General features: G+C 31.8%; 1 long non-coding RNA gene across 1 annotated transcript; it reads left to right on the plus strand.

Moving 5' to 3' along the window:
• Positions 1 to 3,623: 3,623 nt before the first annotated feature.
• On the plus strand, positions 3,624 to 20,526 carry LOC143238485 (uncharacterized). Its single transcript, XR_013020604.1, has 3 exons — positions 3,624 to 4,411; positions 14,080 to 14,278; positions 19,706 to 20,526. It is a non-coding gene; the product is annotated as an uncharacterized LOC143238485 (long non-coding RNA).
• Positions 20,527 to 22,465: the final 1,939 nt, after the last annotated feature.

Raw genomic sequence — 22,465 nt, forward strand, 5'->3', positions numbered from 1 at the left:
ACATGTTATAAACTAGGTTGATAAGGTTTAGTTCAAATATGTTATAAACTAGGTTGATAAGGTTTAGTTCAAACATGTTATAAACTAGGTTGATAAGGTTTAGTTCAAATATGTTATAAACTAGTAATATTGTGAAACACAATTTAATGTCACACTCAATGTTAAGTGTTATTGTATAAAACAACTTATTGTTAAATTGACTGTTCAGTAATATTGTGAAACACAACTTATTGTCACACTCACTGTTAAGTGTTATTGTATAAAACAACTTATTGTTAAATTGACTGTTCAGTAATATTGTGAAACACAACTTATTGTCACACTCACTGTTAAGTGTTATTGTACAAAACAACTTATTGTTAAATTGACTGTTCAGTAATATTGTGAAACACAACTTATTGTCACACTCAATGTTCAGTGTTATTGTGTATTAATCGTTACTGAGAGTTTGTTGACAGGATATTATTCCGCTTTGTGAAAACAAAAAGCGGACATTCGACAAAAGTAAAACTAAACTGCTTTTTGATGTTTATGTTTCTATAATTTGTTGTAACAAAATTTTTGCTAGGTATTTTTGGACGCTTTTTTATATTTCTTTTCATTTCTTCTCTTTTCTGCTGTATTTTTGAAAGTCCACTAATATTTAGTTTCAAATAAAATAACAGTCTTTTTTTATTACTTTTGTGTCTTATGCGTCATTCTTACAACCTTATACCGGATACAACACTAAGTTTACTAAATTCTACATTTGATAATAAAGTGAGATGCGGTCTGCAAGGTTTGAAATAAAAACTAGGCGGCGCAGTTGTCCTGATCACAAGGCTAGAGAATTATTCATTCATAACTCCACACTAATAACACAGCCAGCCGGAAATTACCAAACTGATATGCGGGCAAAAAATTATAGTCTGTGATTTGAGTTGCATAAAACCTGGTTTAATCTCCAGGTAATAAGCCTTCAGTGAGATACTTGTATTATAGAAACAAATAATATGGGGCTGAGCCTCAAATCTTCTGAAATGTCCACTTTTTTTATTCAGAAAGAATAAGTTTCGTGTTTCTTAACTCGTCACTATAGAGATAAAGTGATGTTACTATTATTTCATTGCTTCCTATACTTACTTACTTACTATATGCAGAGCTATAGTTCTGAAGTTATTGTTTAATTACGTATAGAATGTCTCCAAAACAGCAAATATTACATTCACTCTGAAATGTATTAGGCGTAGAATAACGAATTTCTGTGTTGGGAAAATAGCATAAACTAAAGAAGTGATTATTCATGTGTGAATTAACGTTCGACTAACTTTATCCTTCGTTAAAGGGAATGCTCGTTCAAATATTGTAAAAAGTTAAGCACAAGGCTAAACGAAGGGCTCTCTAACTGTGCCCACCACATGAATCGAGACCCGGTTTATAGTATGGTAAGTTCGCAACGGTTGAGCCACTGGAAGGTCGTTTACTACATCTATCTTTGTAATGGTTAATACAAACTGTCAATGATTTTATCCTACACTCGTTATTACAGAATATTGTGCTCGAACATCATAAACATACGTTTAAAATGTTGAAAATCTAGAAACAAGCATTGACTTTAACAAATTTTAAATGTTTCCATGCATTTCAAGATATCGAGAATAAATATTTAGTTACTAAAAGCCTTATGTAATGAATATAACGGAAACAGCCTGTAGTGGAGAATATAACAGAAACAGTCTGTAGTGGAGAATATAGCAGAAACAGTCTGTAGTAGAGAATATAGCAGAAACAGTCTGTAGTAGAGAATATAGCAGAAACAGTCTGTAGTAGAGAATATAGCAGAAACAGTCTGTAGTGGAGAATATAGCAAAAACATTCTGTAGTGGAGAATATAGCAGAAACAGTCTGTAGTGGAGAATATAACAGAAACAGTGTGTAGTGGAGAATATAGCAAAAACATTCTGTAGTGGAGAATATAGCAGAAACAGTCTGTAGTGGAGAATATAACAGAAACAGTGTGTAGTGGAAAATATAAGAGAAACAGTGTGTAGTGGAGAATATAGCAGAAACAGCCTATAGTGGAGAATACAGCAGAAACAGTCTGCAGCGGAGAATATAACAGAAATAGTCTGTAGTGGAGAATATAAGAGAAACAGCCAAGTATCTATAATCAATCACATACAGCCAAGTATCTATAATATATCACAAACAGTAAAGTATCTTTAATTAATCACATACAGCAAAGTATATATAATATATCACAAGCAGCAAGTTATCTATAATACATCAAAAACAGTAAAGTACCTATAAAATATAGCAAACAGATATCATGTAAGATATGTCTAACTTTGAAGGATTGGTTTTATACAATTATCGTGTAGTTGTTATTGTTATCCACTCACGGGTCTTCTTTACGGATCCATACCTTATTATCAAGTAGTTATTATTGTTGTTCAATCACAGGTCTACTGTATGGATCCATACGTTACTATGAGGTAGTTATTGTTGTTATTCACTCACAGGTCCACAGTATGGGTCCATACGTTACTATCATGTAGTTATTGTTGTTGTTCCCTCACAGGTCTGCTGCATGAATCCATACCGTAATATGATATAGTTATTATTGTTATTCAGTCACAGGTCTACTGTTTGGATCCATACGTTACTATGAGGTAGTTATTGTTGTTATTCACTCACAGGTCCACAGTATGGGTCCATACGTTACTATCATGTAGTTATTGTTGTTGTTCCCTCACAGGTCTGCTGCATGGATCCATACCGTAATATGATATAGTTATTATTGTTATTCAGTCACAGGTCTACTGTATGGATCCATACGTTACTATGAGGTAGTTATTGTTGTTATTCACTCACAGGTCCACAGTATGGGTCCATACGTTACTATCATGTAGTTATTGTTGTTGTTCCCTCACAGGTCTGCTGCATGGATCCATACCGTAATATGATATAGTTATTATTGTTATTCAATCACAGGTCTACTGTATGGATCCATATCTTACTATTAGGTAGTTAATATTGCTATTCACTTACAGGTCCACTGTATGGATCCATATCTTAATATTAAATAGTTAATATTGCTATTCACTCACAGGTCTATTGTATGGATCCATATTTTACTATTAGGTAGTTAATATTGCTATTCACTCCAAGGTCTACTGTATTGATCCATATTTTACTATTAGGTAGTTAATATTGCTATTCACTCACAGTTCTACTGTACGGATCCATATCTTACTATTAGGTAGTTAATATTGCTATTCACTCACAGGTCTGCTGTTTGGATCCATATCTTACTATTAGGCAGTTAATATTGTAATTCAGCTACAGTTCTACTGAATGGATCCATACCTTACAATTAGGTAGTTATATGTGTTGTTGTGGTTATACCATTAGAAATTGGATGTAGAAACTTAGTGATGTTTTGTTGTGGTTATTACAAACTGGATATAAATTCTTAATGATTTTTTGTTGTTGTTAGATCATTACAAACTGGATGTAAAAACCAAGTGACGTGTTGTTGTGGTTATATCATTATAAAATGGATTTTAAAACCTAGTAGTGTGTTGTTCTGATTATTATAAACTGGATTTAAAAATCTCGTGATGTGTTGTTGTAGTTATACCATTACAATCTGGATGTAAAATCTAGTAACGTGTTGTTGTAGTTATTAGAAACTGAATGTAGAAACCTAATGACGTGTTGTTGTGGTTAGATCATTACAAACTGAATGTAGAAACCTAATGACGTGTTGTTGTGGTTATTACAAACTGAATGTAGAAACCTAATGACGTGTTGTTGTGGTTATTACAAACTGAATGTAGAAACCTAATGACGTGTTGTTGTGGTTATACCATTACAATCTGGATGTAAAATCTAGTAACGTGTTGTTGTGATCATTACAAACTGTCTTTGAAAACCTAGTTACGTGTTTATGTGGTTATACCATTACAAACCGGATGTATGAACTCGTTAAGTGTTGTTCTATTTAGAATCTCTCTCACGAAACTGTAACATGTATGCTATGGCAGAATAAAATCTTCGTTGTTACAAAAGTGTGTCAGAAACAATAAATGGATATATGGAAGATCGTAAAGTATTGGCTATCACCACCATTATAGAACGTTTGTCAGAGATTGTATGACAACTGGTAACTACCTATACAGAAACAAAACAAAGATGTCAGTTCTGCTGTTACACAACACATACTCAAACGACTAAACACACTCCAACAAGTTAAGAGGCGGGCGTGTACGGAAACAAGTGATAGCTTTCCAGGATAACAACGAGGGATGTGTGCACACTGACAGTGGATGTGTGGTGGCACTGTCGTATGCACGAGAACATCGCTGGGCAGTAAAGTAAAACAATGAGAGCTTTCTCCGAGCATAAGTTCAGTCTATCAGTGTTTCAGGTAAGTTGTAGAATACCCTCAGAGCGACACATCTGTATATATTTATAGCAACTCAGAGTTTTAGGATATTGTGTGTGTGTGTGTGTGTGTGTGTGTATAATCAAACGTATTTTCTAATGAACAAAAACAAGTCCAATCGATAATCAGAAATACTTCACAAATCAAAAGGATCCCCAAAGTACAGGCTATAAGGTGGAATGTAAAATGTATCCTTGGTTTTGGAGGTGACTGAAAAGTAGACTCGCGTTGCGGTAGGGATACATTGTCTATCTCTATTAACTTCCCTTCACCAGTCTCACACGAAAAATAATAATATAATCAAAATTAAATAATAATACTAAAATAAGCAAAATACATATAAATTAGGAGAGCGAGATGTTGGTACTCAAGTCCACAACGTCCCACATTTATATCACCCTTCACCCTCTACAGACATATATGAGAAGATAACTACTCTCCAAAGTAAAGAAGAAGAAAATAATAATAAGTTATCACCATGTGGAGGTAAATAAGATAAACTGGAAAATCACTAATTCGTAGCCCAGTAGACAAATTATACTAGTGTAGCATATATACAAAGATATACACAGATAGAAATAATTTTATCAGTCAATGTAATCTCTTGTGTCTGTGAACGTTACCATCATATAATACACAATATCATTGTGTCTGTGAACGTTATCAACATATAATACACAATATCATTGTGTCTGTGAACGTTACCAACATATAATACACAATATCATTGTATTTGTGAACGTTTGCCCTTGAGAGCTAGCAAGTTGTCGATAAAGGGAAATTCGACAGGTCCATGTCAAGGTTCAAGAATATATCTGAAAGACGTATGGGCTGTTTTGTTAGTAAAGCTGTACAACAGTACCATTGTTGAAAATTACATCGATTCCACCAATAAATGTCTTGAAAAGAATAGGGTTAATAATTTTCAGCCACAGCATAGCGGCTCATAGAATGGCTCTTAGATTTCTCTTTCAATTACAAACCTTTAGCTGTTAACTTCATCTCTTGACTGATTTGCAGTCTATTTACAGCAGAGGCTGTTGGGTATTCCCTCTTGTTCCTTAAAAACAGGATTCTATTTTATTGATAAATTAAGCCTCATTTTTAGTCCAGACCAAGGAAAGTCTGAGTTTAGATTTTCTTTTAGTTCTTATAATTTGTCATCACAAACAGTGATTTATTACACATAACATTGTTATTATCAGATGTTCTCTTGTTTAGTTGTAAGGTGGTCAATATTTATTCGAAAAGTACGTCTATGCAGCAAAACGTTAATGACACAAAAATTTATCTGGCAACATGTAAAACTTACTGATAATTTAAAAATACATTTCATTTAGCAGAGACAAGACACATACAATAAAATATTCTGACAAGAATAACTAACAAAAACATTAATTGAACATAGTCATGGGGCTAAATGAATCACATGTTCTGTAACTTATCAATGATATTTGAATAATTAAACTCGAAGATTTTATGAATGATAGTCCCATGTAATGTAAACTGTATTTTCTATTTTTTATCTTTATCCGAGGTGAAAATATGTTTTCTGGTCATTTCTAAAATGTTTAATTGCAGTTCTAGATAGAAGCTTGTTTCCATTTTACTGCTAGAATTTCAATAAGAGACACACTTGATCATGTAAGTGAAACAAGTAAAAGAAATATCTATATATACTACCGTAAAAATAGATACTTGATATCCACTGACATACAAACTGTTCGAACAACTCATGAAAAACATGTCAGTCATATTCACAGAATTTGTTTAAACACTCATCTCAGTATGGTATTGTTGTTTAAAATGCTATTGTCTTTCACACGTCTTATTGAGATCAAGTCAATTAGAATTACCGTATTATGTCATTGTTGTTTAATAATATTGTTTTTCACACGTCTCATTGTGATACAGTAAATTAGAATTACAGGTTTCTGTCGTTGTGGTTTTAAATATTCTAGTGTTTTTACATATCTTATCGTTGTCTAGTCAGCTGAAATTACAGGTTTCTGTCGTTGTGGTTTAAAATATTGTCGTGTTTTTACATATCTTATTCTGATCTAGTCAGCTATAATTACAGGTTTCTGTCGTTGTGGTTTAAAATATTGTCGTGTTTTTACATATCTTATTGTGATCTATTCAGCTATAATTACAGGTTTCTGTCGTTGTGGTTTAAAATATTGTCGTGTTTTTACATATCTTATTGTGATCTAGTCAGCTGCAATTACAGGTTTCTGTCGTTGTGGTTTAAAATATTGTCGTGTTTTTACATATCTTATTCTGATCTAGTCAGCTATAATTACAGGTTTCTGTCGTTGTGGTTTAAAATATTGTCGTGTTTTAACATATTTTATTGTGATCTATTCAGCTATAATTACAGGTTTCTGTCGTTGTGGTTTAAAATATTGTCGTGTTTTATACAATCTTATTGTGATTTGGTCAGTAAAATTACAGGTTTCTGTCGTCGTTATTTAATATTGTCATGTTTTCACATATCTTATTGTAATCTAGTCAGCTATAATTACAGGTTTTTGTAGTTGTGGTTTAAAATATTGTCGTGTTTTTACATATCTTATTGTGATTTGGTCAGTTAGAATTCATGGTTTTTTGTTGTGGTTTAAAATATTGTCGTGTTTTTACATATCTTATTGTTGTCTAGTCAGCTAGAATTACAGATTTCTGTCGTTGTGGTTTAAAATATTGTCGTGTTTTTACATATCTTATTGTGATCTAGTCAGCTGCAATTACAGGTTTCTGTCGTTGTGGTTTAAAATATTGTCGTGTTTTTACATATCTTATTGTGTTCTAGTCAGCTATAATTACAGGTCTCTGTCGTTGTGGTTTAAAATATTGTCGTGTTTTTACATATCTTATTGTGATCTAGTCAGCTGCAATTACAGGTTTCTGTCGTTGTGGTTTAAAATATTGTCGTGTTTTTACATATCTTATTGTGATCTAGTCAGCTGCAATTACAGGTTTCTGTCGTTGTGGTTTAAAATATTGTCGTGTTTTTACATATCTTATTCTGATCTAGTCAGCTATAATTACAGGTTTCTGTCGTTGTGGTTTAAAATATTGTCGTGTTTTAACATATTTTATTGTGATCTATTCAGCTATAATTACAGGTTTCTGTCGTTGTGGTTTAAAATATTGTCGTGTTTTTATACAATCTTATTGTGATTTGGTCAGTAAAATTACAGGTTTCTGTCGTCGTTATTTAATATTGTCATGTTTTCACATATCTTATTGTAATCTAGTCAGCTATAATTACAGGTTTTTGTAGTTGTGGTTTAAAATATTGTCGTGTTTTTACATATCTTATTGTGATTTGGTCAGTTAGAATTCATGGTTTTTTGTTGTGGTTTAAAATATTGTCGTGTTTTTACATATCTTATTGTTGTCTAGTCAGCTAGAATTACAGATTTCTGTCGTTGTGGTTTAAAATATTGTCGTGTTTTTACATATCTTATTGTGATCTAGTCAGCTGCAATTACAGGTTTCTGTCGTTGTGGTTTAAAATATTGTCGTGTTTTTACATATCTTATTGTGTTCTAGTCAGCTATAATTACAGGTCTCTGTCGTTGTGGTTTAAAATATTGTCGTGTTTTTACATATCTTATTGTGATCTAGTCAGCTGCAATTACAGGTTTCTGTCGTTGTGGTTTAAAATATTGTCGTGTTTTTACATACCTTATTGTGATCTAGTCAGCTATGATTACAGGTTTCTGTCGTTGTGGTTTAAAATATTATCGTGTTTGTACATATATTACTGTGATTTGGTCAGTTAGAATTACAGATTTTTGTCGTCGTTGCTTAATATTGTCGTGTTTTTACATATCTTATTGTGTTCTAGTCAGCTTGAAATACAGGTTTTTGTAGTTGTGGTTTAAATTATTGTCGTGTTTTTACATATCTTATTGTGATTTGGTCAGTTAGACAACATGGTTTTTGTCATCGTTATTTAATATTTTCGTGTTTTTACATATCTTATTGTGATTTGGTCAGTTAGAATTACAGATTTTTGTCGTCGTTGCTTAATATTGTCGTGTTTTTACATATCTTTTTGTGTTCTGGTCAGCTTGAATTACAGGTTTTTGTAGTTGTGGTTTAAATTATTGTCGTGTTTTTACATATCTTATTGTGATTTGGTCAGTTAGACTTCATGGTTTTTGTCATCGTTATTTAATATTGTCGTGTTTTTACATATCTTATTGTGATTTGGTCAGTTAGAATTCATGGTTTTTTGTCGTCGTTATTTAATATTCTCGTGTTTTTACATATCTTATTGTGATTAATATTGACGTGTTTTTTACATATCTTATTGTGATTTGGTCAGTCAGAATTCGTGGTTTTTGTCGTCGTTATTTAATATTCTCGTGTTTTTACATATCTTATTGTGATTAATATTGACGTGTTTTTTACATATCTTATTGTGATTTGGTCAGTTAGAATTACTGGATTCTGTCGTCGTTATTTAATATTGTCATGTTTTTGCATATCTTATTGTGATTTGGTCAGTTAGAATTACAGGTTTTTGTCGTTGTGGTTTAAAATATTGTCGTGTTTTTACATATCTTATTGTGATCTAGTCAGCTACAATTACAGGTTTCTGTCGTTGTGGTTTAAAATATTGTCGTGTTTTTACATATTTTATTGTGATTTGGTCAGCTATAATTACAGGTTTCTGTCGTTGTGGTTAAAAATATTGTTGATTTTACATATCTTATTGTGACCTAGTCAGCTTGAATTACAGGTTTCTGTCGTTGTGGTTTAAAATATTGTCGTGTTTTTACATATCTTATTGTGATCTAGTCAGCTTGAATTACAGGTTTCTGTCGTTGTGGTTTAAAATATTATCGTGTTTTTACATACATTATTGTGATTTGGTCAGTTAGAATTACAGGATTCTGTCGTCGTAAATTAATATTATCGTGTTTGTACATATCTTTTTGTGTTCTAGTCAGCTTGAATTACAGGTTTTGTAGTTGTGGTTTAAATTATTGTCGTGTTTTTTACATATCTTATTGTGATTTGGTCAGTTAGACTTCATGGTTTTGTCATCGTTATTTAATATTGTCGTGTTTTTACATATCTTATTGTGATTTGGTCAGTTAGAATTACAGATTTTGTCGTCGTTGCTTAATATTGTCGTGTTTTTACATATCTTTTGTGTTCTAGTCAGCTTGAATTACAGGTTTTTGTAGTTGTGGTTTAAATTATTGTCGTGTTTTTACATATCTTATTGTGATTTGGTCAGTTAGACTTCATGGTTTTTGTCATCGTTATTTAATATTGTCGTGTTTTTACATATCTTATTGCGATTTGGTCAGTTAGAATTCATGGTTTTTTGTCGTCGTTGCTTAATATTCTCGTGTTTTTACATATCTTATTGTGATTAATATTGACGTGTTTTTTACATATCTTATTGTGATTTGGTCAATTAGAATTACTGGATTCTGTCGTCGTTGTTTATTATTGTCGTGTTTTTACATATCTTATTGTGATTTGGTCAGTCAGAATTCGTGGTTTTTGTCGTCGTTATTTAATATTCTCGTGTTTTTACATATCTTATTGTGATTAATATTGACGTGTTTTTTACATATCTTATTGTGATTTGGTCAGTTAGAATTACTGGATTCTGTCGTCGTTATTTAATATTGTCATGTTTTTACATATCTTATTGTGATTTGGTCAGTTAGAATTACAGGTTTTGTCGTTGTGGTTTAAAATATTGTCGTGTTTTTACATATTTTATTGTGATTTGGTCAGCTATAATTACAGGTTTCTGTCGTTGTGGTTAAAAATATTGTTGATCTTACATATCTTATTGTGACCTAGTCAGCTGCAATTACAGGTTTTTGTCGTTGTGGTTAAAAATATTATTGATTTTACATATCTTATAGTGATCTAGTCAGCTTGAATTACAGGTTTCTGTCGTTGTGGTTTAAAATATTATCGTGTTTTTACATACATTATTGTGATTTGGTCAGTTAGAATTACAGGATTCTGTCGTCGTAATTTAATATTATCGTGTTTGTACATACATTACTGTGATTTGGTCAGTTAGAATTACAGATTTTTGTCGTCGTTGCTTAATATTGTCGTGTTTGTACATACATTACTGTGATTTGGTCAGTTAGAATTACAGATTTTTGTCGTCGTTGCTTAATATTGTCGTGTTTTTACATATCTTTTTGTGTTCTAGTCAGCTTGAATTACAGGTTTTTGTAGTTGTGGTTTAAATTATTGTCGTGTTTTTACATATCTTATTGTGATTTGGTCAGTTAGACTTCATGGTTTTTGTCATCGTTATTTAATATTATCGTGTTTTTACATACATTATTGTGATTTGGTCAGTTAGAATTACTGGATTCTGTCGTCGTAATTTAATATTATCGTGTTTGTACATACATTACTGTGGTTTGGTCAGTTAGACTTCATGGTTTTTGTCATCGTTATTTAATATTGTCGTGTTTTTACATATCTTATTGTGATTTGGTCAGTTAGAATTACAGATTTTTGTCGTCGTTGCTTAATATTGTCGTGTTTTTACATATCTTTTTGTGTTCTAGTCAGCTTGAATTACAGGTTTTTGTAGTTGTGGTTTAAATTATTGTCGTGTTTTTACATATCTTATTGTGATTTGGTCAGTTAGACTTCATGGTTTTTGTCATCGTTATTTAATATTGTCGTGTTTTTACATATCTTATTGCGATTTGGTCAGTTAGAATTCATGGTTTTTTGTCGTCGTTATTTAATATTCTCGTGTTTTTACATATCTTATTGTGATTAATATTGACGTGTTTTTTACATATCTTATTGTGATTTGGTCAGTTAGAATTACTGGATTCTGTCGTCGTTGTTTATTATTGTCGTGTTTTTACATATCTTATTGTGATTTGGTCAGTCAGAATTCGTTGTTTTTGTCGTCGTTATTTAATATTCTCGTGTTTTTACATATCTTATTGTGATTAATATTGACGTGTTTTTTACATATCTTATTGTGATTTGGTCAGTTAGAATTACTGGATTCTGTCGTCGTTATTTAATATTGTCATGTTTTTACATATCTTATTGTGATTTGGTCAGTTAGAATTACAGGTTTTGTCGTTGTGGTTTAAAATATTGTCGTGTTTTTACATATCTTATTGTGATCTAGTCAGCTATAATTACAGGTTTCTGTCGTTGTGGTTTAAAATATTGTCGTGTTTTTACATATTTTATTGTGGTTTGGTCAGCTATAATTACAGGTTTCTGTCGTTGTGGTTAAAAATATTGTTGATTTTACATATCTTATTGTGACCTAGTCAGCTGCAATTACAGGTTTTTGTCGTTGTGGTTAAAAATATTATTGATTTTACATATCTTATAGTGATCTAGTCAGCTTGAATTACAGGTTTCTGTCGTTGTGGTTTAAAATATTGTCGTATTTTTACATATCTTATTGTGATCTAGTCAGCTAGAATTACAGGTTTTTGTAGTTGGGGTTTGAAATATTGTCGTGTTTTTACATATCTTCTTGTGGTTTGGTCATTTAGAATTACAGGTTTCTGTCGTCGTTATTTAATATTTTGTTTTTACATATCTTATTGTGATTTGGTCAGTTAGAATTACAGATTTTTGTCGTTGAGGTTTAAAATATTATCGTGTTTTTACATATCTTATTGTGACTTGGTCAGTTAGAATTACAGGTTTTTGTCGTCGTTATTTAATATTGTCGTGTTTTTACATATCTTATTGTGATTTGGTCAGTTAGAATTGCAGGATTCTGTCGTCGTTGTTTAATATTTTCGTGTTTTTACATATTTTATTGTGATTTAATCAGTTAGACTTCATGGTTTCTGTCGTCGTTATTTAATATTATCGTGTTTTTACATATGTTATTGTGATTTGGTCAGTTAGAATTACAGATTTTTGTCGTCGTTGTTTATTATTGTCGTGTTTTTACATATCTTATTGTGATTTGGTCAGTTAGAATTACAGGTTTCTGTCGTCGTTATTTAATATTATCGTGTTTTTACATATCTTAAAAAGGTCTGAAATTTATGAAATTACAGTTTTTCTCTAATATAAATAAGGTAACATTTGGTCCAGACTTGGTTATAAAATTTTGTGTTCATTAAGAGTCCAAGAAAAATGTTCGTGTTTTAAACACATGTTGACTTTACACACTAAGTAAGTTGTGTAGTAACCGCAATACATGAAACTTGAACAACAAAAACTCATTGAGCCTTGTACTTGATATCGTGGAAGAAAGTGGCAAGTTTAGAATTTATATGGAATACCTGTAATAAATGTGACATGTGTTACTAGTACATTAACAATAATATATGTGGCATGTGTTACTAGTACTTTAACAATAATATATGTGACATGTGTTACTAGTACATTAACAGTAGTGTATGTGACATGTGTTACTAGTACTTTAACAATAGTATATGTGGCATGTGTTACTAGTACTTTAACAATAGTATATGTGGCATGTGTTACTAGTACTTTAACAATGGTATATGTGGCATGTGTTACTAGTACTTTAACAATTGTATATGTGACATGTGTTAGTAGTACTTTAACAATAATATATGTGGCATGTGTTACTAGTACTTTAACAATTGTATATGTGACATGTGTTAGTAGTACTTTAACAATAATATATGTGGCATGTGTTACTAGTACTTTAACAATAGTATATGTGGAATGTGTTACTAGTACTTTAACAATAGTATATGTGGAATGTGTTACTAGTACTTTAACAATAGTATATGTGGCATGTGTTACTAGTACTTTAACAATTGTATATGTGACATGTGTTAGTAGTACTTTAACAATAGTATACGTAACATATCTTACTATTTTAACAATACCATGTGTGGCATGTTTTCTACTACTTAATAATATATGTGATATATATTTCTACTTTAGTAATTATATGTGTGATATATATTACTACCTTAGTAATCATATATGTGGCATGTGGAATCGAACCCCTAATTTTAGCGTTGTGAATCCATAGAAGTACCGCTGTACCAGCGGGTAACAATATGTTACTTAATTGAGTCATACTTACATACTTTAGGAATAACATAATTCCAGCATTAAGTATAGTGTTCGGATGAATACTATATATGGGTTTTCTGTATTCATCTCTGCCTTGTTTATGCAACTGTTGGTTTTGCCATCCCTACACAATTCTCAATCTTTTAAATTTTTTACTTGTTCCACTTTCTTTGTATTCAGTTTTATTGAAATAGGTTAACAAGGGAATATTTGTTTTATTGAAGTAGGTTAACAAGTGGATATTTGTTTTATTGAAGTAGGTTAACAAGTGGATATTTGTTTTATTGAAGTAGGTTAACAAGTGAATATTTGTTTTATTGGAGCAGGTTAACAAGTGAATATTTGTTTTATTGAAGTAGGTTAACAAGTGGGTATTTGTTTTATTGAAGTAGGTTAACAAGTGAATATTTGTTTTATTGAAGTAGGTTAACAAGTGAATATTTGTTTTATTGAAGTAGGTTAACAAGTGAATATTTGTTTTATTGAAGTAGGTTAACAAGTGGATATTTGTTTTATTTTTAAATGCAGTGTTAATATATTTTGTTAATATCTTATTAGTTTCTCTTATTCTGTATTACACTGGGGGCCTGTAGGACAGGAATGGTTCTTTCAAGACACTATAAATATCCTGGACTGACTTAAACTGGATGCTTACAGAGTCCAAGTCTTTTCTCTTCAGAGAATGTTCCTAATATCTATTCCACCACGTGCTCGGTGTCGATTAATAGGGAAGCCAGCTTAGAGATCCCAAGACACGAATTAGGCTTGTAATCTCTGCAACGTTGAAGTAAAGTAAGCCTCTATATATATATAGTAAAGTAAGCTTCAATATATATATGTATTGTTTGATAACTAAGAAACTGTTATTTTAAAACTCATGTTTAACATGTACACAGTTGTGTCAGTTTCATAAACACATAATTTTCATGATACGTTCATGTTAATGAGCTTATCTTTTTTATTTTTTTATTTTTATTGAAATTGCTCTGACAGATATCATGTTTGTGCAATGAAAAGTCAAAACTGTCGTGATATAAGGACAGTTTGTTCTGCCATCTAGCGACAAAATTGAAGCTGTTATTGATAAACGTTTATAAACTGAACTCACTGCTGAGCGGTAGTTTTCCTTTTTTTATTATTTCTCGACAAAATACGTGTGGTCGAAGAACAATAACATTTCTTTTACATAAACTTTCAAACACTCGATAATAGCAATCAGGTGCTCAAAAAACTGTGTAACTGAATTTTGGCAGCTATTTTTAATCATTTCAGAGTAATATATTGAATACGACATCCATGTTTTCTCGGCCCATCCCTACACATATGTATAATCATTTGTAAATACTGTCATTCATTTTCTAACAGCTGGTAGTGTGAACCCTGATCAGAAACAAGGACTATTTATATTTTACCCTCTAAATCGTCGTGGTCCAACTAGAAATTATCTTATAGTAGCATCAATGTTATTGATGGTTGAAAACTCATACCTAACAGCACATGTTAAAAATGTTGGAGTAATAGACCTGTAGTAATTAGTACATAGTCTTAATTATGATGGTAGAGCCATCGTAATGTGACTGAGATGTAACTTCTCTGTTGTAGATTCTTTAAAAATGGCTGCAGTCATCAAGGATTAGAAACAAAATAAAGTTGTTTTTTCTCTATTGTTAGAGGGATCCATAAGCAGTGTTTAGAACAGCCAATTCTAAGGTGAACCCTTTAACTACTACTGTCTACGACAAACATATCGGTTGTGAATAATATGTTGGATCGGATATAATATATGGGATATCATACTTTGTGTAATTCTCCACACATAATCATTCTTGGTATAATTTGTCGAATAAAGAGGTCCATTCTTTCTTTATAGTGAAGTAATATACACTTCTGAGCAGAGTGTAGTAGGGGTGTACTTGACGTCTGGGAACGAAAGTAAATATTTCAATCAGTAGGAACTCCTAGAAACAACATCAGTGAACTACGTTTGTACTTAGTGAAAGAAGACCCGTCGAATATTTCTTTCAAAATAATAACAAAAGTCAGACGTTCAGAGTCGAGCTTCCACAGGAATATTGTCACATGTTTTAATATCTGCAGATCTTCATTTTACCACACTGTAGTTTATCTTCTTCAACAAAAATATTCTTGTTTCTGACCTAAAGCTTTCATCTTCAACATCAAGAAGCAGGTCAACGAACAAACTGATTTTAGTTATAACAACTCAAATATCCATAATTTCTAAAGTGCGAAAATCCCTAACTTAACTGATGCATATGATTAAGCCTAACAATGAATTACCGTTTCACTACATTTTACAGTTCGGTCTCTATATAAACAGAAAACTCAGTTCCTTTTACAGCAAAAATATTTTAATTTTTACAATTAAAAATAAAATTCATGCTGAAACAACGAAACATCGGTTTATACATGACAACTGAATGTTTCTAGGTTTACACGACAACTGAATGTTTCCAGGTTTATAGTTATCCATAAAAGCTCAAACTGTTTGAGATTACTCAAAGTAAAGTTATTAAACATACCTAACTTCTGACATTACTAAAAAAAAATAGACAAATGTCATGTTTAGTAGAACTATAGTGGTTTGATATATATTAAACTATAACAATAAAGACAGATTTCATGTTTAGTAGAACTACAGTGGTTTGATATCTATTAAACTATAACAATAAAGACAAATTTCATGTTTAGTAGAACTACAGTGATTTGATATCTATTAAACTATAACAATAAAGACAGATTTCAGGTTTACTAGAACTACACATGTTTTATAATTGTTAAACTACAACAATAAAGACAGATCTCAGGTTTATCAGAACTACACATGTTTTATAATTGTTAAACTACAACAATAAAGACAGATCTCAGGTTTATCAGAACTACACTGTTTTGTTAATTGTTAATCTACAACAATAAAGACAGCTCTCAGATTTAATAGAACTACACATGTTCTATAATTGTTAAACTACAACAATAAAGACAGACTTCAGGTTTACCAGAACTACACAAGTTTTATAATTGTTAAACTACAACAATAAAGACAGATCTCAGGATTACCAGAACTACACATGTTTTATAATTGTTAAACTACAACAATAAAGACAGATCTCAGGTTTACTAGAACTACACTGTTTTGTTAATTGTTAATCTACAACAATAAAGACAGATCTCAGGTTTACCAGAACTACACTGTTTTGTTAATTGTTAATCTACAACAATAAAGACAGATCTCAGGTTTACTAGAACTACACAGGTTTTATAATTGTTAAACAACAACAATAAAGACAGATCTCAGGTTTACCAGAACTACACTGTTTTGTTAATTGTTAATCTACAACAATAAAGACAGATCTCAGGTTTACTAGAACTACACAGGTTTTATAATTGTTAAACTACAACAATAAAGACAGATCTCAGGTTTACCAGAACTACACTGTTTTGTTAATTGTTAATCTACAACAATAAAGACAGATCTCAGGTTTACTAGAACTACACAGGTTTTATAATTGTTAAACTACAACAATAAAGACAGACTTCAGGTTTACCAGAACTACACAAGTTTTATAATTGTTAAACTACAACAATAAAGACAGATCTCAGGATTACCAGAACTACACTGTTTTGTTAATTGTTAATCTACAACAATAAAGACAGATCTCAGGTTTACCAGAACTACACTGTTTTGTTAATTGTTAATCTACAACAATAAAGACAGATCTCAGGTTTACTAGAACTACACAGGTTTTATAATTGTTAAACAACAACAATAAAGACAGATCTCAGGTTTACCAGAACTACACTGTTTTGTTAATTGTTAATCTACAACAATAAAGACAGATCTCAGGTTTACTAGAACTACACAGGTTTTATAATTGTTAAACTACAACAATAAAGACAGATCTCAGGTTTACCAGAACTACACTGTTTTGTTAATTGTTAATCTACAACAATAAAGACAGATCTCAGGTTTACTAGAACTACACAGGTTTTATAATTGTTAAACTACAACAATAAAGACAGATCTCAGGATTACCAGAACTACACTGTTTTGTTAATTGTTAATCTACAACAATAAAGACAGATCTCAGGTTTACTAGAACTACACAGGTTTTATAATTGTTAAACTACAACAATAAAGACAGATCTCAGGTTTACTATAACTACACAGGTTTTATAATTGTTAAACTACAACAATAAAGACAGATTTCAGATTTAATAGAACTACACAGGTTTTATAATTGTTAAACTACAACAATAAAGACAGACTTCAGGTTTACCAGAACTACACTGTTTTGTTAATTGTTAATCTACAACAATAAAGACAGATCTCAGGTTTACTAGAACTACACAGGTTTTATAATTGTTAAACTACAACAATAAAGACAGATCTCAGGTTTACCAGAACTAACTGTTTTGTTAATTGTTAATCTACAACAATAAAGACAGATCTCAGGTTTACTATAACTACACAGGTTTTATAATTGTTAAACTACAACAATAAAGACAGATTTCAGATTTAATAGAACTACACAGGTTTTATAATTGTTAAACTACAACAATAAAGACAGATCTCAGCTCCACCTGATGCCGTTACTCCGTCTATAACTTCAGGTTAAAATCAAACATTCGAAAGTGACCTAATATAGCTACTCTGTATGGAATGTTACCTTTTATAATTAGAGTGTATATAACTTCAGGCAATTATTTGAAAGTCACCTGTTTTAATTACTTATACTTTCGGGTTAAGAAACTGAAATAGTTTTAATATATTTCTTAGAATAGCAAGAATGGATTTAATGTTTATCTTACATTAACTTTTCTTCGACTCAAATTAAGAATAAACTTGTTTGGTCTCATTTCTTTGTTTAAAATATATATTTAATGTGATAGAAGATTATTTTAAAAGTCAGTCATAATAAAACAATGTATGATTTATTGTTTGGAGCAAAATATTGTTTGGAAATTTCTTAACAACATTGTTATGTTGGATGTGACTTTTTGTTTTAGAAAGAATTTTAGCCTTGTGAGTCCATAAACTTACCTCCGTCCCACCAGGGGGCTGAATTTAACAATTATAAAGTTTAAACATAGTTTTAATTGTTTGTAATCGCCATAATCGTCGTTAATGATGCACACCTGTTTATTTAAAAACTGTTTTACTGGAATGTGCATCAGGCACTAAACACAAAGTTTCAACAAAGTCATTTTCCAAACTACATGACTATAATATGTTCGGCTGTACTGAAGTACAAAGTTACACAAGGGGCTATCTATGCTCTACTCACCACGTGTATTGAAACCCGCTATATTTGCCCAAAATAATATATATTGAAAATATTACATAAATATTTCAGTTAAAATGAGACATAAAATGCTTAATCATCTCTAAATAATTTAAATATTAAAGTAGGTTTGGCCCAGCGTACTTCAAGGTGGTATCTACTTTGTGACCTGTTGTTTCAAAATGACATCCTACGTCGTGAAGCAGTGGATTCGTTATAAGATAGACAGTCAACACGCATTATTCGGTTAAGGTAGTCCAAGAGCTGGCGGTGGGTACTGTTGACTAGCTATCTTCTCTCTAATCTATCGGGTTAAAATTAGAGACAATTAGCAAAGACAACACTAATATAGCTTTGTGCAAATATCAGGAACAAAAGAACAAAGAAATAAATGTATTAAAATACTAACTGTCTCACGTGGAACACGCACACCATAGTAAGTATTTACCTTATGATTTCATAAATTCGAATAGGTTTATGTACATATATTTAATCAAAACCTATATCGTCAAATTTAAAGGATGTCTTTACGTAAATATAATTATTCTCTCATCTAAAATAAAGGATGCATTTGAAATAGAAAACTTTATGATAATTAATGAAATGATGAAAGGTTTCATTTTATTCTCCACTATTTAATCGTTTGTTATCTGTTCACGCTATCCCTTCTTGACTCAGCGGTAAGTCTGAGGACTTATAGCGCTAAAATCCTAGTTTCGATACGCTCAGTGAGAAATGAACAGGTAGTCCACTGTGTAGTTTTGTACTCATGAATAACGAAAGTATACACAGTGTTTTCCACACGACTAAATCCACGTTTACCTTTCCAAAGTTTTCACGTCAGTCTTCTTAAGGATATAACCTCCTCTTGTTATCTGTTAATCCATTTATCTTCCAATTTTATCCACTTATCTTCTAGTTTCAACTCTGTTAACTCATCATAAAATGCTCAGTGGTTTCTGTTTGTATTTCGAGAAAACAAACACATCTCCGAAACTTCCAAAACTCCACCATGTGCTGTCGGATCATGCTGTGCAATTAGACATTTTGAAATACCGCACCAATCTAGCTGTCTCTCCATCTCGTCTTTTGCCGCTCTTGGGATTTACGTCAATCCTTGTAAAATTCACGCGGGATTGTTCGTAACGAAAGCAAGACGATAACTGCTGCTCGGCGTTCGTCTACACTTTAACTTCCAGATAAAAAGTAAAGAACGTGAACCTCTCTCTGAAAACCAGTTGTATACCGCGAGCGTTGCCATGTGATACCCGTGAACCAATAACAGAACAGTCACTCTACCGTACACATCGCTAAAGCGAAATACTTGCATTTCAAGATAGGACGATTCCAATACCTTAGAAAGGAGGATAAGCAGATTTTAAACAAAGATGGAGGATTGTGAGAGACAGTTTCAGACTTTGTTCAGTGATCGCAACATCTTGTCAACTAAAGATCACCCCGATTTCAAACCATTCTCATATTTTGTAAACTACCAACCAAAACAGTGTAATAAAAATCACTCAATATTTCCCTCAGATTACTTAGTCAAAGTTTTAGTTGTTACGCTGACCAAACACAAAGTTTTGATACATACATACATATATATGAAACTATCTCCCCAAACGTGCCCCTTAAAGGAACGGCAAGGTGTTTTCATACCCCTAGAATAAAAAAAAAAACGTTAACAAAGGGAACCTTACACCCCTTCTATACCAGCAGCCTATTGTTCCACTGGTAAGAAAGCGGATGACAGAGAGAACTTGTTTTTTGATAAAAGGCCTACCAGATGGTCTGCTGGCACACACGGTTTATGTTATGTATCCATAGTGAGGCAAAACGTTCTCTTTAACAACGACGCAACGTATACCGTAACGCGACGGTGGGAACAAAGGGTTGTGTAAGGAGTGAACAGGTTTTCCCACGGTTCGTCCGTTGAGTAAATCGTGTTCTTCGTGTCCTTGAGTTTAATGTTCCTCGAGTGGCTCATTTGTGCCGAAAGGGTTCAAAGAAGAGACGAAATCATCTTGAGTTGCTACAAACCAAGTTCCGACATATCCGTCAGGTTCGAAGTGTTACTTAACGTTGCCACAAACCAAGTTTCGACATATCCGTCAGGTTCGAAGTGTTACTTAACGTTGCTACAAACCAAGTTCCGACATATCCGTCAGGTTCGAAGTGTTACTTAACGTTGCTACAAACCAAGTTTCGACATATCCGTCAGGTTCGAAGTGTTACTTAACGTTGCTACAGACCAAGTTTCGACATATCCGTCAGATTCGAAGTGTTACTTAACGGTCAGATTCAGGTAATACTAGATGTCTGTTTTTATTTGGTCATTAAAATTTGTCCCCAGTGTCACATTGCTATGTCTGTGGACGTGCAATGCTAGTTTTGTGGTGGGCAGAACATAGATAGCCCACTATGTAGCTTCGTGCTTAATTCAAAAACAACAACATTATTACTTTATGGGCTATTATAGGACCTTTATTTAGGACCAGCTTTCTTATACCTTTTCAATGAAATGATTAGACACAGATTTCCGGAACAAAACATCATTTTTACTACAACCTTTCAACTCAAGAGAATTAGTAAAATTATAAAAGTAATAACACTATTGTTGTATGAAACAAAGTAATACTCAACTCAAGAGACTCAGTAAAATTATAAAAGTAATAACACTATTGTTGTATGAAACAAAGTAATACTCGTAAAACATTATTTCAAAACCTGAACTACGAAGTTTTTACGTCATCAATACTTCGGTCATATAGAACTAGGTAATTCGTAAGTTAATGGTTGTTTTAGATACTAAAAGTTATAAAAGTTCTTATGTTTGGGGCGACACCTGACGTTCTACTTGTTGAACCACTTTAGAAATATTACAATATGTTATGAATATTCAACATAGAGTTGTGTTCAGTGATGGTAGACAACATGCTACTCGGTAAATATTACAATATATGTTATGAATATTCAACATAGAGTTGTGTTCAGTGATGGTAGACAACAAGCTACTCGGTAAATATTACAATATATGTTATGAATATTCATCATAGAGTTGTGTTCAGTGATGGTAGACAACATGCTACTCGGTAAATATTACAATATATGTTATAAATATTCAACATAGAGTTGTGTTCAGTGATGGTAGACAACATGCTACTCGGTAAATATTACAATATATGTTACGAATATTCAACATAGAGTTGTGTTCAGTGATGGTAGACAACATGCTACTCGGTAAATATTACAATATATGTTATAAATATTCAACATAGAGTTGTGTTCAGTGATGGTAGACAACATGCTACTCGGTAAATATTACAATAAATGTTATGAATATTCAACATAGAGTTGTGTTCAGTGATGGTAGACAACATGCTACTCGGTAAATATTACAATATATGTTATGAATATTCAACATAGAGTTGTGTTCAGTGATGGTAGACAACATGCTACTCGGTAAATATTACAATATATGTTATGAATATTCAACATAGAGTTGTGTTCAGTGATGGTAGACAACATGCTACTCGGTAAATATTACAATATATGTTATAAATATTCAACATAGAGTTGTGTTCAGTGATGGTAGACAACATGCTACTCGGTAAATATTACAATATATGTTACGAATATTCAACATAGAGTTGTGTTCAGTGATGGTAGACAACATGCT

The sequence above is a fragment of the Tachypleus tridentatus genome, chromosome 13 (genome assembly GCF_004210375.1).
Source record: "Tachypleus tridentatus isolate NWPU-2018 chromosome 13, ASM421037v1, whole genome shotgun sequence".
Taxonomy (NCBI): domain Eukaryota; kingdom Metazoa; phylum Arthropoda; class Merostomata; order Xiphosura; family Limulidae; genus Tachypleus; species Tachypleus tridentatus.